The sequence below is a fragment of the Hypanus sabinus genome, chromosome 18 (assembly GCF_030144855.1).
Source record: "Hypanus sabinus isolate sHypSab1 chromosome 18, sHypSab1.hap1, whole genome shotgun sequence".
In the NCBI taxonomy this organism is placed as follows: domain Eukaryota; kingdom Metazoa; phylum Chordata; class Chondrichthyes; order Myliobatiformes; family Dasyatidae; genus Hypanus; species Hypanus sabinus.
In genome coordinates, this window is record NC_082723.1 from 16295586 (window position 1) to 16310521 (window position 14936).

At 39.2% G+C, this 14936-nt stretch overlaps 1 protein-coding gene across 4 annotated transcripts in view; it reads left to right on the forward strand.

The window, feature by feature from the left end:
• Positions 1-14936, forward strand: part of fubp3 (far upstream element (FUSE) binding protein 3) — a 94083-nt gene that overhangs the window by 402 nt on the left and 78745 nt on the right. The gene's annotated exons all lie outside the window — the stretch shown is intronic.

The following is a 14936-nucleotide window of genomic DNA, read 5'->3' on the forward strand; positions in this document are numbered from 1 at the left end:
TGAGTTGGATATCAGAGAGCAGCTTTATTCTTGGATTAATCTGAACCCACCCGGGACCCCAATTCCTTCCTACCCGCCGCACTGCATTACCAGGCACCTGCTTTAGGAATTACAACCTAATACCGAGTTATTGTCCCATAAGTTGACCAGCTGATTGTTCCAGGTCTTCCAGTTCTCCAATATAAAGCCCTTGCAAGCATGTCTTTATCTACAGTTTTCAGTACTGCAGAACGTAGTAGTTAAGCAATTATTGCTGCACATTATGTTGACAAATCCTGGCGGGAAACCAGATTAAAAAAACATTTCAACAAATTAGTATCCAGCATCTTGTCTCCTTCACCCCATGTTTTGTCTTCCTTTACATTTCCAGAGAATGGTGTTTCACGGTGTTTGTGTTTGCATGTCCTATAGTGTTGAGATTTTTCTTTGGTTTTCAGTTGTGGAATCGCTGAAAGCTTGTTGAATTTATGCATTAAGAATTATGTGTAAATTGAGAAAATATTACCTGAAAACTGAGCTATGTAAGGGGTGGGTCAAGTCTGCTGGCTGGATAAAACTAACTGAACACCTATGGGTCTCCTAGACTGTGAGGTTAAATAATGCGGTAATTGAGTTAAGCTGAATAGTAATCTTAGCATATCTATCATTTTCAGAGCTGATATTCTGTTGCAAGATTGAATGATGGAGCTGAATGGCTTAATTTTGCTCCTTTTTCTTATGATCTTATTGGACTATCAGATAAAGGATCCTTAGTTTATAAAACAATTTTTTTTGGTGAACGTGAAATAACGGGAAGGCTAAACCTGGATACATGTAGTCAATATTTGCTAAGTTGCTGTAGATAAATGTTTTGTGCGCTTTTGCAAGGATATGACGTTTCAAGGTTCAAAACATCCTCAAATCTTAGATTTCAGTAAATTGCTGAAAACTTTGAAATTCCTGCTCTAGCTTTTGAAAATTTGAGAAGAGAACCAGAAGAGTGTTATTGATCCTGGTATAAAAAGGAGCATTAGAAACATGGAAGTTGTCAAATTGTGTGCAAATCCTCATTATGTGCCGTTTCGTATGACGTGGGCAATCGTGGTCTACACGACCGTGGTTGTTCCTGGCAAATTTCTCTGCAGGTTTGCCGTTACCTCCTGGGCAGTGACTTTACAAGACGGGTGACCCTGGCTGTTATCAATGCTCTTTAGAGATGATCAACCTGGCATTAATGGTCAATAACCAGGACTTGTGATGCACACCAGCTGCTCGTACAACCATCCACCGCCTGCTCCTATGAATTCATGTGACCCTGATTCAGGGTGAGGGGGGAGGGCTTATGCAGGTGCCAGAGGGTGACTTGCGGGCTAGTCGAGGGAAAGAGAGCCTTGCCCCTCCTTTGCTAGAGATGTACCTCCACCCCATCATCCAATGTATAAGAAAAGTGTAAACAAAACTAAGTATCCTGGTGAGGGACCAGATTGAATATACATTGCAACAAGTTAATAACTTCCACATGGACTCTCTAACAACTTAGAGAGTCTATTTGGAAGTCATTAATTTGTTAAAATGTATTTTTCAACAACAACTTATACCCCTATTTAACAAAAGGTCACTTATAATGGATTTCATCAAAGCAACATCCATTATCCTAGTGAGCAACACTGGTTAAATAAATCCACACAGAAAGCTATTTTTTTTTAGTGCATTTAACCAATCACTAGAGAGTGATCAGAAGGATCTGACTTTATTTTGCTTGAATTTGGTATTAATTACTGGAAGTAAACCAGGAGAGCTCTGAAGGGAAATATTATGCAGTGAATATGAAGTTTGATTATGTTCATACTTTGATCTGCTGTCAATCTTATCTATGATGTACAGTGTGTGGAAACTTCAGTTTTTTTAAAAACGTGCAGTGTCTCTTTTTGCCTCCCTTTTCTCTTGTTGGAACGAAATTTGTAAATCAAGACTTCTTCAAGATTTATGGTGTGACATAATATATTTTACCTTTTATATTGCAGTCATAAGAGAGGTCATGCGTTATAAATGATACGCAAGTTCAACATGTAACTGTTGTGTAGATGCCATTCTCCTTTAGTGTATTGTTATTTGATTTGTAAAAATGTTGCCTGACAGTTTTCTTGTAATTCTTGAGGACATTAGAGACTAGATACTGGTATCTAGAGCAACAAACAAGGTGCTGGAATAAATCAGCAGGTTAGGCAGAATATGTGGAGGGAAATGTTTCAGTTGAAGGCCTGAAATGTCAACTGTACATTTTCCTTCACTGATGCTGCCCAACCTGTTGAATTCAGCATCTTGTTTTTTTTCATATATTTTCCCGATAATCTGTTCTATTGAGACCCTCTATTAAATATATTTGCAACTCTGGCATCTGGTTTTGATCACTGATGTTGCATTTTATGGAGCACACAAGTCATTTTCACTGCAACATAGAAAACTTTAATAAGATCTCAAGCCTTATTCTGAGAGGAAATTTTTTGTAGTAACTAATTTGGATAATTATGCAGACCTCAGAGGGAAGGTTGTAATCAAAAATAATGTCTAATATCTTCTGACTGTTCTCAACCTTATGACAATCATTAGAAACCTAGAAAATAGGTGCAGGAGTAGGCCATTCCGCCCTTCGATCCTGCTCCGCCATTTAGTATGATCATGGCTGATCATCCAACTCAGAACCCTGTACCTGCTTTCTCTCCAGAACCCCTGATCCCTTTAGCCACAAGGGCCATATCTAACTTCCTCTTAAATATAGCCAATGAACCGGCCTCAACTGTTTCCTGTGGCAGAGAATTCCACAGATTCACCACTGTCTGTGTGAAGAAGTTTTTCCTCATCTCAGTCCTAAAAGGCTTCCCCTTTATCCTTAAACTGTGACCCCTCGTTCTGGGCTTCCCCAATATCAGAAACAATCTTCCTGCATCTAGCCTGTCCAATCCCTTTAGAATTTTATACATTTCAATAAGATCCCCCCTCAATCTTCTAAATTCCAGTGAGTATGAGCCTAGTTGATCCAGACTTTCTTCATATGAAAGTCCTGCCATCCCAGGAATCAATCTGGTGAACCTTCTTTGTACTCCCTCTATGGCAAGAATGTCTTTCCTCAGATTAGGGGACCAAAACTGCACACAATATTCTAGGTGCGGTCTCACCAAGGCCTTCTACAACTGCAGTAGAACCTCCCTGCTCCTGTACTCAAATCCTTTTGCTATGAATGCCAAAGGATTAACATTAATAATAGCCATTAACTATTTGTTGCTGTCAGTATATTTTGTGTATATATTGCATCCCTCTTGTCCTTGCAGCTTGTTAAATTGGAGGGTTATTGTTGGAGAGAGTATTGTAAATGATATTTGAGCTTTATATAGTACCAATTTTCACATGTTGATACAGCTTTATTTCATGTTCAGATTCTAATGAATGTAGGAAACCTTGTGCAAGTGACATTGGTGCCAAATGCACAGAAGATAACGTGTTATTTAATATTAATACAGGTATTAAATGACACATGCTAGTTGTGATGAGTGTACAATTATTTAATTTGCTGAGTGTGTAAAATGTGTTCATAAGGCAGAATGTAAACAATTTCTATAAGAAAACTTATCCACCACTTTACGGATATTGCTGTTTATGACATTTCCACACTTCCCAGCTGACTTGATTGCATATGTGTATCAAGAAAGGGACCTGAATGTGTAGTACAGCCAAGAAAGTTCACCAAACCCTCTACTTCCTCAAGAGGCAAAAGTAATTTGGCATGTGCACATTAGCCGTTACCTTTTTTTATGAATGCACCATAGAAAGGATTCTGTCTGGATGCATAACGGCTTGGTATACCAATACCTTTGTATATGGCCACAAGAACCTGCGGAGTTGTGGATATAGTGCATCATGAAAACCAGCCTTCCCTCTATGGACACTTATCTTACTGCCTCGATAAAGCAGCCAGCATCATTAAAGACCCCACTCTCTTCTCCCCTCTCCCATTGGGCAGAAGATAACGAAAGCTGGAATTCTTGTTCTACCAGGCTCAAGGACAACTTCTATCCTGCTGTTATCAGACTCTTGAATGGTCCGTGTACAATAAGATGGACTCTTGACTTCACAATCTGCCTTGTTACGATCTTGCGCTTTGTTTACCTGTCCTGCACTTTCTCCGTAGCTCCTACACTTTATTCTGTATCGTTATTTTTCTACCTTATTGTACCACAATGTACGGTGTAATGATCTGTGTGCACAGCATGCAAGGCAAGCTTTTCACTTCATCTTGGTATCCGTGACAATAATACTAATATCGATCCACATGATTAGGTTTAACATAATTTCAAGAAGTGCAACTGAGGGAAAGTTCTATTTGCTATATATTTAACTTTTATTTAAAAGGCACTTGTTTTGCATTCCTTTCAAACAACTGGTATATAGTAAGTTACATTTTAGTCTAATCACAGCTTGACCTTGTATGTAACTGTTGTAACTCCATTACACTATTTTTGTGAATTATATTTTGCATACTTCATCTTATACAAGTATTATACAACTTTGATTTGCAATTCAGCATTGAGGGCAACAATGTTCAGGCACCAGCAAGTATTTGACTTGCATCAATGGTTTTGAGCTTTTAAACATGTCAGATTCAGGTACTGGGAATCTATTTACCTTTCCCATTTCTGTCAGACCTACATTATGATGTCAATTAAATGCTGAGCATTACTGTGAAACTAATCAAGTTGACACAGTTTGCATGTTGGCCTAAATAGTTTTGTGATGAAACTGCATTGTTCAGCATATCAAAGTCTGCCAAATTCCCCTTTTTCTGATATCCATGTGACATGATCATTGGTTTGTGATTATGGGGGTATCTAATTGCTACATCTTCTGTAGAACCAGGGTGTAGTTGTGGCATCTTGGCTAAAACTAGTTAATTCCTCATTGACCAAACCTTGGGAGGTTTAAATATAAGATGCCAGTTTCAATACTCCTGTGACTATATGTTGTTGGCCAAATTTGTCTTTACATTTCCATACTATCTCCAAATGAAAGTTCCGTTTGACACAAAAAAAAATTGTGGTATATGTTTGCAAAATCTATGGAAACTGCATTGTGCAGTTGTGGGATAGTCTACGGATGGACTTGCTGAGATTAGAGATGGGCGTGAGGCATGAGGAGAACTCGGATATTGATGAAGCTGTACAGATCTTCAGTTGTGAAATGGTTTCTTGATTTTATTACTTAAAGCTAAAATTCAGAGACTTGAAATTCTGCAGATGTTGGAAATCCAGAATAACACACAAAATGCTCGAGGAGCTCAGCCTGACCCACTGTTCCTCGAGCATATAGTGTTGTGCAAAAATTCAGGTACTGATTGACTCATTGAGTATATATTAATAGTGGATACGTTATTAGGAATATCTTAATTCTGATGAATTTGTTTCTCAGTCCCAGTGGATATAGAGTGGTCATGGATATATTACATTTGGGGAAACTTGCCATTGTTTTCTGAATGTGATTGCAGTTAAACAATCTTTCTTGGTCTTGTCTTTGTAGATAGCTCTTTTGGGCATTTATAAATGGTTGTATACTTAAGAGGGCAAATGTATACTCAAGCAAATCAGTTTGAGCTTTGTGATATAATGCACAGATCAAGCATCTTGGTTGATACTTGCACTGAGGGTGCTTTTGAATGTAGGTTTAATTAAATGATCCTGCAAAATGGCACCATTATAATACAGTCCAATACCCTAGTCATGCCTAGGCCTTTTTCATGGATACTTGAGGGTAAAACTCCCTTGACCATGTCCCTATCAATGCACTAACTAAAACGCATCAGTAGGTATGCCTGTTGTTTACATAGCCATAACAATACTCTGTAACTTTGTCAAATGTAAAGGCAGCTACCCTAGTTAGCTCTGTGCACTTTAAAGTATTTGTAAATGCATTTTTTCTAGTTGGTGAGAGTGGTTCAAAACAAGATCTCTGCAATTGCAGAGTTTGAAAAGGGCAGAGTACTGAGAAGCAGATGACAAAATTAAACCTTTCACTTAAAAAACCTCTGGATTGCTGCCGGTGCCATGTGCCAGTGAGGGCAAGAACAGGATGATTTAGCAGATGAATGCGTGGCTGAGGAACTGGGACAGAATGTCAAATGACTGGATTATTAGGATCTCTAATAATTATTAGGTACGACCTGTACAAAAGGAGTGGATTGCACCTGAACCTTGGGGGACCAATTTCCTTGCGGACAGGCTTGCTGGGACTGTTGTAGAGGGGTTAAACTGATTTGACAGGGGATGAGAAACTGAGTGATAGGGCTAAGGATGGGGCTGTAGGTATACAAGTGTAGGCAATGTATAATGAAACTGTCAAGAAGGACGGGCAGGTGATGGGGCAAAATTGCAGTCAGTGGTATGAGTTGCAGGGTAATGGAACAAAATTGTGATTGGGTATTTTGCAATGAACCAGATTTGATTAGAGAGCTTAAGGTAAAGGAACCCTTGAGGAGGTGATCATAATATAGAATTTACCCTGCAATTTGAGAGGGAGAAGCTGAAGTCAGATGTATCAGTATCGCAGTGGAGTAAAGGGAATTATGGTGAATGAGAGAGGAGCTGCCCAAAGTTCATTGGAAGGGGCAGTAGCAGGGATGACAGCAGAGCAGTAATGGCCAGAGTTTCTGGGAGCAATTTGGAAGGTGCAGGATAGGTACACTCCAAAAAAGTATTCTCTAGGCAGAATGACACGACTGTGGCTGACAAGGGAATCAAAGTCAACGTAAAAGCAAAAGAGGGTGTATAGTAGAGCAAAAATGATTGGGAAGCTTTTAAAAGAACGAGGCAACCAGAAAGGTCCATAAAGAACAAAAATATGAAATATGAAGGTAAGCTAGCTATTAATATCAAAAAGGATATGGAAAGCTTAAGATATATAAAGAGAGGCAAGAGGAGATATTGGACTACTGGAAAATGATGCTGGAGAGATAGTAATGTGGGATAAGGAAATGTCGGATGAGCTGAATAAGTATTTTGCATCAAGCTTCACTGTGGAAGACACTAGCAATATACAGGATGTTCAAGAGTGTCGGGGCAGAAGTGAGTGAAGTTGCAATTACGAAGGAGAAGGTGCTTGAGAAGCTGAAAGGTCTGAAGGTGGACAAGTCACCTAGACCAGATGGGCTACGCCTCAGGGTTCCAAAGAAGGTCGCTGAATAGATTGTGGAGGCAATTGTAATGATCTTTCAAGAACCACTAGATTCTGGTGAGGTTCCAAAGGACTGGAAAATTGCAAATGTCACTCCACTCTTCAAGAAGTGAGGGAGGTAGAAGAAAGGAAATTATAGGCAATAAGCCTAACCTCAGTGATTGGGAAGAAGTTGGAGTCGATTGTTAAATGAGGTTTTGGGTACTTGGAGGCAGATGATAAAATGTGCCAAGGCTGTCATAGTTTCCTTAAGGGAATATCTTGCTTGACCAATCTGTTGGAATTCTTTAAATAAGTAACAAAGATAGACAAAGGAGAATCGGTGGATGTTGGGTACTTGGATTTCCAATACAGTTGACAAGTGCCATATATGAGGCTGCTTAGCAGATTAAGAGCTCATGGTGTTATTCCAGGAAAGATATTTGCATGAATAAGAGGCTCATTGGCAGGAGGAAGAGAGTGGAAATAAATGGAGCCTTTTCTGATTGGCTGCTGTCTAGCAGTGTTCATAGAGGTCGGTATGTTGTATGTTTATTATTTGGATGATGGAATTGATGGCTTTTTGGCCAAGTTTACAGATGAAACGAAGACAAGTGGAGGGGCAAGTAGTGTTGAGGAAGCAGGCAAGCTGTAGAAGGACTTAGATGAATAGAATGGACAAATAAGTGGCAGATGGAATAGAGTCTGGAAGTGTATGGTCATGCACTTTGGAATGAATAAAAATGTAGACCATTTACTAAATGAGGAGAAAATTCAAAAATTTGAGGTGCAAAGGGACTTGAGAGTCCTCGTGCAGGGTTCCCGAAAGGTTAACTTGGTGTGGCAGGCACTGTTAGTATTAATTTCAAGAGGATTAGAATATTAAAAACAAGGATATAATGTTGAGGCTTTATAAGGCACTGATGAGGCCTCACTTCGACCTTAAGACTTTGGAGCAGAAGTCTGCTTCACCATTTCATAATGGCTGATCCAGGATCCCATTCAACCCCATACACCTGTCCTCTCATAATTTCACTTGATGCCCTGAACAATTGGGGTATCTTAGATATGGGGACAATATTCCAAGTGCAGCCTGACCAGTGATTTATAAAGCTTCAGCATTGTTTCTTTTTTATTTTCTATTCCTCTTGAATGCCAACATTTCATTTGTCATCGTTATCACATACTCAACCTGTGAATTAACCTTCTGGGAGTCTCCTAAGTTCCTTTTATCAAAATGCATTATCGTACATTTCCCAACCCTGTATTGCATCTGCCACTTTTTGCCCATTCTTCCAATTTGTCTAAGACCTGCTGCAATTGCATTTCTTCCTCAGCACTATCTACCCCCTACTCATCTTTGTATCTTTGCGAACAGTCATCAGTTCCACTATCTAAATCATTGACAGACAATGTGAAAATTAACAATCCCAATGCTGATCCCTGAGGAACACCATTAGTCACTGGCAGGCATTGAGCAAAGGCCCCTTTTATGCCCACTTGCTGCCTCCTGCCTGTCTTCTATCCGTGCCAGTATCTTTCTGCAATGCCATGGGATTTTATCTTGTTAAGCAGCGAAGTAGCCTCGTGGCATTTAGCAAATGCCTTCTGAAAATCCAAGTAAATAACATCCACTGCCTCTCCTTTGTCCGCCCCTGCTTGTTACTTGCCTAACAGATTTGTCAGGCAAGATTTCCCTTTACAGAAACCATGCTGACTTTGACTTATTTTATCATTGGTCTCCAAGTACCCCGAAACCTCATCCTTAATAATGAACTCCAATACTTCCCCAACCACTGGCCTAGAATTTCCTCTTTTGCCTTCCTCCCTTCTTAGAGTGAAGTGACATTTGCAATCTTCCAGTCCTCCAGGACCTTTCCAGAATCAAGTGATTCTTGAAAAATCATGACCAATGCATCTGTTACCTCTTCAGCAACCCCTCTTCAGACTCTGGGATGTAGTCCACCTGGTCTAGGTGACTTGCCCACCTTAAGACCTTTGAGTGTGCCTAGCACTTCTTTCCTTTGAAATAGCAATGGCACTCACAGACCTCTGGCACACAGCTAGTGTCTTCCATTGTGAAGACTGAAGGAAAGTACTTAAGTTCATCTGCCATTTCCTTGACCCCATTACTACCTCTCCAGCATCATTTTGCAGTGGTCCAATATCAATTCTCACCACCTTTTTATTTATATGAAAAGAATTAGTATCTGGCTTTATATTATCAGCTAGTTTACCCTCTTATTTCATCTTTTCCCTTACAGCTTTTTTAGTTGACTTTTGTTGGGTTTTAAAAGCTTTCCGATCATCCAACTTCCCACTCACTTTTGCTACTTGAAGTATTGTGAGCAGTTTTGATATTCCTATCTAAGAAAGGATGTGTTGACATTGGAGAGGAGTTCAAAGGAGATTCCCAAAAGTGATTCCGTGTTTGATTATCAGTGCTTGGCTCTGGGCCTGTACCCATTGAAATTTAGAAGAATAAGGGGGTATTGGGGTATTTTCATTGAAAGCCATTGAATGCTGAAGGCCTAGATGGTGTAGGTGTGGAAGGGATATTTCTTTTAGTGGGGGAGACTAGGACCAGAGGGCACAACCTCAGCATAAAGGGACATCCATTTAGAATAGATGAGGAATTTCTTTAGCCCGAGAGGTAGTGAATCTGTGGAACTAAACCATAGGTGGCTGTGGAGGCCAGGATATTTTAGTTATTTAAAGTCAATAGATTCTTGACAAGCCAGTGCATCAAAGGTTATTTGGAGAAGGCAGGAGAATGGGGTTGAGAGGGAACTGGATCAGGCATGATTAATTCTACTCCAATGTCTTGTGGTCTTACAGCAGATTTGAAGTTCAGTTAACTTAAACTAAAGAATTGCAACCAGCCTTGGCCTTTAGCCTATAATTCTGGCAGTATAGGCAGAATTAGGTACAATATTTTCTTTCTGCTTTCAGGCTGAACAACTATTGATCTTCCTGGAATATTACGAACTTTAAAAATATGAATTTTATCAAGCCTGTAATCTTTTTTGATGACTTCTAGTGGCTTTAGTGGGTTTTCATAACCTGTGATTTCATACAAATTCAGTCATTTGGTTGCAACCATGTTATTTTGCCATAAGTGTTTATGCCCGAAAGAACTTTGTCAAAATTGTGTCTAGTTAAATTTTAGTAACCAGAAGGAAAAATCCATCTTTTCTAGATCAACTTTTGTATTATGACATCTAGCATCTGCCCTAGACTTCAAAGTCTTGTCACATTTATCATTTTAGTTAATGTAGGCTTTAGTATCTTGGATTAGGGAAGAAAACGGTGGGAACAATGAAACTGCCACCATTTGTTAAGCATTGATCCCTGCAAGAGGAATACATTGTGGTGGTTTTCATACCACATGAAAGAGGTGGTGTATTATCTGGGGCTAGAGTTGACCAGCTCTTCATGTCAGTGTTCTCTTGAATATTTGCTACTAGGACAAGGCCTATTGATTCCAGTGGAATTGTTCCTTACCAAAACATGGTCTTTAGTAGTGAAAAAGAGGCAACATTTCTTTCTGTAAATGCCAAATCAGAAGGCCATTATTACCTCATTTATGATTACTTTATTTACTGTATGTTCTTTCCATTACTTAAAGAAAATAGGTTATTGTTGGTGGTTTTTGCTTGTTGCAATATGGCATGCTAGTGCTGTGGACCCAAATGTTTTCCTTTTTCACTCCCAGTAGTATCAGCCCACTTTCTGGTCATGTACTGAATGAACCAGAGTGCTCCCAACACTCCCAGCTTCAAGCCAAGAAGCCCAGCACTTTCTACATTCATGTTACTTTGAAATTAAGGTGGTAAGGAATCCCTGTTGATGTGGTTGATAAATCACATTAGAAGCTAGCTTGAGCATCAGTTGGTACAGATCAGCAGAGCTAAGTGGTTTATAGTATAGATGTGTACCAATGCATGAATGTCTAAAATCTTTACACTACAGGATTATTTTATTTACCATCCTCCATATCAGTGTTTTAAGATTTCTCTTCACTTGGTGTTGTGTGTCATTTTATGTTATTGCCGAAGAAGTACTTATCAACTTGCCTGTGGCCAGTTAGATCTTGGCTTCTGAAGATGAACTAGCAGCCTAATCTTGTGCATGGTTCCTCAGTTTGTGTCTTTCATTAATGCTTTTTTCAACAATTTGGTTAAAGTGGAGTTTGTTGTACTAAAGGTGGTCATGGTGTCCTTTTGTAAAATTGAAGCCTATCTAAGGCCAATCAAGTTAAATGTATTCTCTGGTATAATTTATTAGGAGGGCTTTCTTCAGCTGCTGGCTTACTGACTGAAGGAAGGTATCAATCCTGGTTCTTCCATTGAACCACTGAACAATTCAGTTCTGGACATCAAACCATCCAAGACCAGGAGTGATGGCGAATGGTTAGCACAAAGTCAATTGACAGGAAGAGACAAGGGTGAATTTCTGGTAGGTGTGTTTTGAGCATAAAAGTGGGAATGTTTCAAAGACATTTTATCCTCTGGATGGTACTTCTAATTATTAGTGCTGTGAACCTTGCCCCATCCAAATTTCTGTTTTAATTTTTCCACATTGAAGCTTCGTGATTAAACAGTGAAATCACTGGATTAAAATGGGAATTGCTGCACTTGTATTTGTGATTTGGTGTCACACATTCTGTATTACCTCTCGTGTTTACACTGGCAATTTGGCTGCTCTTGCTATTTTTCATTAGCACCCATCTAATTTCAAAATTTGTTATCATTCCTGTTCTTGTGCAAAGTTGTTACTGAAGGAAGAATTGAACTAATTACCTTAAAATTGATTCAGAAAACTTTTTGAGACTTAAAAATTAGCAAGCAACAAGTCAGTGTAGCAGTCAGTCCCAGGCAGAACTTCTCAAAATTCTGTAAATGGGTTCAGGAGGCGACTTTATTTCTGAACTAGGTACTGAGGATTGCTGATGGGAACTGATGATGTCAGAGTCCAAATTGATCCTGAAGATTTTCTTGAGTTTACCAGCTGCCCAATTGAAACTTTATTTTTCCTGTGGCTACATTGTGTCCCAGTGTTTTTATGCAAGGAAGGTTATTTGCTTTGCAGTGCTTGCGCTTAGTGAGAATTAGTGAGAAAAGCAAATGTCCTGACTAACATTCAGGGTCGTAATTTGAGGTCCTGATGGATGCCGAACTGAAATTCTTGGATTTCAACTTATTTCACATTGGTGGAAGATTAATGTATTAGTATATTTATGGTTATCATGAAATCTGCAGAAACTGCCACACAGAACTGTTGGGTGAATCAAACATTTTAAAAGTGTGAGCCACGTGCAACCCTGTGGATATCTATTGCATTATGGAAAATGTCATTTATAATATTTAGTTGATAGCTTCAAATTTCCTATTAGTCTTCATGTCCCTCTTCAGGCATTTCTGATCTGTCAGTAATCTGCCTTTCTTAAAATATTGAAGGTAGATGAACTGAAAATCAAAAACAAAATTAAGTAAATGAGTGAACGATAAGGTGCAAGTTAAATTGAGGGCACATCAGCCACAACCTGACAGGACCAACTTGCCAGGGTTAAGTGTGCCACCCTATAATACTTAAACAACTCTCCTAAATCCCTCAAATGTTTTCAGTTGCACTACTGTGTGTTTTCGTAGCTGTTATTTATAGGTGCTGCATAAATGCAAGTTATTGACTTTTCCCTTATCGCCCTCTTCATATCTATGGGAAAGTATCATTTCTTTTATGTACTGATCTGAGCACCATGCAGTTTTACATTCAAGGCTATTATAGTTGAAAATTTAAGGAGAAAAGTTACTGTGTTCAAACTGCCTGAAAATACTTTTGATAAGCAATGATAAGGAGTTATAACATTTCTAGTTTCTTTTATATATTTACAAGTTGCATGTTTGGAGTTACAGTTACAATCCAGGGTCAGCTCATATCCAGAATTGAATATGTGCATTTTTGATGAGTACTTCAATATCAACCATCCTGGATCTCAAATGTGATATGAACCTTTGGTTCATTGCTAGCTCACATTATTCTGAATGACATTAGAGATTCCTTGGCACAGTCTGGGAGCTATAGCAGCAAAAATATATTTGCCTGAAAAGTTTTAGTATCTGATGAAGCAAAATCAATAAGTTACAACATGTTTTGCAAATTATTAGGTGAAGATGGTATGTGTCTTTTTATAGTGCATGCTTACTTTACAAGGAAAAATTGGCATTTTCATACTGAGGGGCTTAATATATCTATCTGTACCTTAAAGATTTGTTACTAATTCCTTCAAATGTAGTACTTGTTTCCAGTTTCCTGGCTTTTTATAATATTGTTTCAGCTAAATTTGTATAATATATTTAACAATAATTGGAGAGAAGGGAAAAGAAATTGCTTGGTGTGTCTGTAGTTAGAAAGGGAGAGATGAAAAACACATAGTTCAAGGGTGAATGTAACCTTTCACTGTTCTGTACCACACTGCATCATTGATTTCTCTCATAGTGAGCTATTGAATTTCATCCAGAGTACCTGGGGATGTCAAGTAGCTATCTGCTCATGGAGAGACACAACTCCATAAGATATAGAAGTAGAGTTAGGTCATTTGGCCCATCGAGTCTGCTCCATCATTTTACCATGGCTGACCCATTTTCCTGTCAGCCCCAATCTCCAGCCTTCTCCCCACATCCCTTCATGCCCTGACCAACCAGTAATCTATCAGCCTTTGCCTTAAAAGTCTGGTTGGGTTAGTGCTTCCCAACATGTGCTACAGTTTATGGTAGTCAAAAAGCTAAGAAATCTGACTAAAAATGTCACTAAACATACCTTTTCTGGAGTGAATTGTTAAATTATTGAGGCAAATTTCGAGGGATGAGCCAAGATAAGGTGTTGCAAAATTGTTGCAGATGAAAGTCTGGGTACTGAGCTGATCTGAAGAGCTTGAGAGCAGCTTCTGGCTGGGCCTGGAGTGAGTCGCTGGCCATTGTGTTCTAGGTCTTAGTGCAAGGTACGATCCAATGCTTGGATAATCGAAACACCAGCCCAGTTGAAGGTGAAGAGCCCATTTTCTCGCTCTCCGCGATCTTCACTCCTCCTTCCAGGCTGCTGGAGATTTTCACTGTTCCACTGTTGGCTCAATTTAAACGCTGAGCCAGATAGACAGAAAAGACAGGGTGTCAGTCAGGACATGAGCTGATTTCGCTTGTTCTCCGCAGTTTTGATTTCCATGGCACTGCACCTGAAGACTGTCCTGGCTGCTGAGCTCCGTGCCCACTGACACGATGAACTGATAGTGAGGCTTTGGGCCTACTGTGGGCTGCTCCGGGGTTCAGATCTGAGGACTCAAGTTTAGCTTGGAATGAGGTCGTGTCTGCTTCAATTGTTTGTATGATTATTTTTGTTCTCGATGGTCTTCTATTTTCATTCTTTTTAATTGATTCTTTTAGATTCATGCTTTGTTATCTGTAAGCAAGCAAATCTCAAGGTTGTATAATCTGTACATTTTTTATCATGAGTCTTGATTTTGAAATATACATAAAGACTTGGCCTCCACAGCTGCCTGAGGCAAAGAATTCCACAGATTCCTCCTCATCTCTGTTCTAAATGCACTTAATTGATTTACAAAAGGCAAATGATTTAATGTATTTGCTTGCTGCTCAAAGTGATATTTTTTTGATCCCTTCACTGGCAGAGTGAATTAACACACTGGTTAACAAATGTTGATCCAGCAATATTTTCATTTGTGGAGAAAGTGTTGAAATTGTATT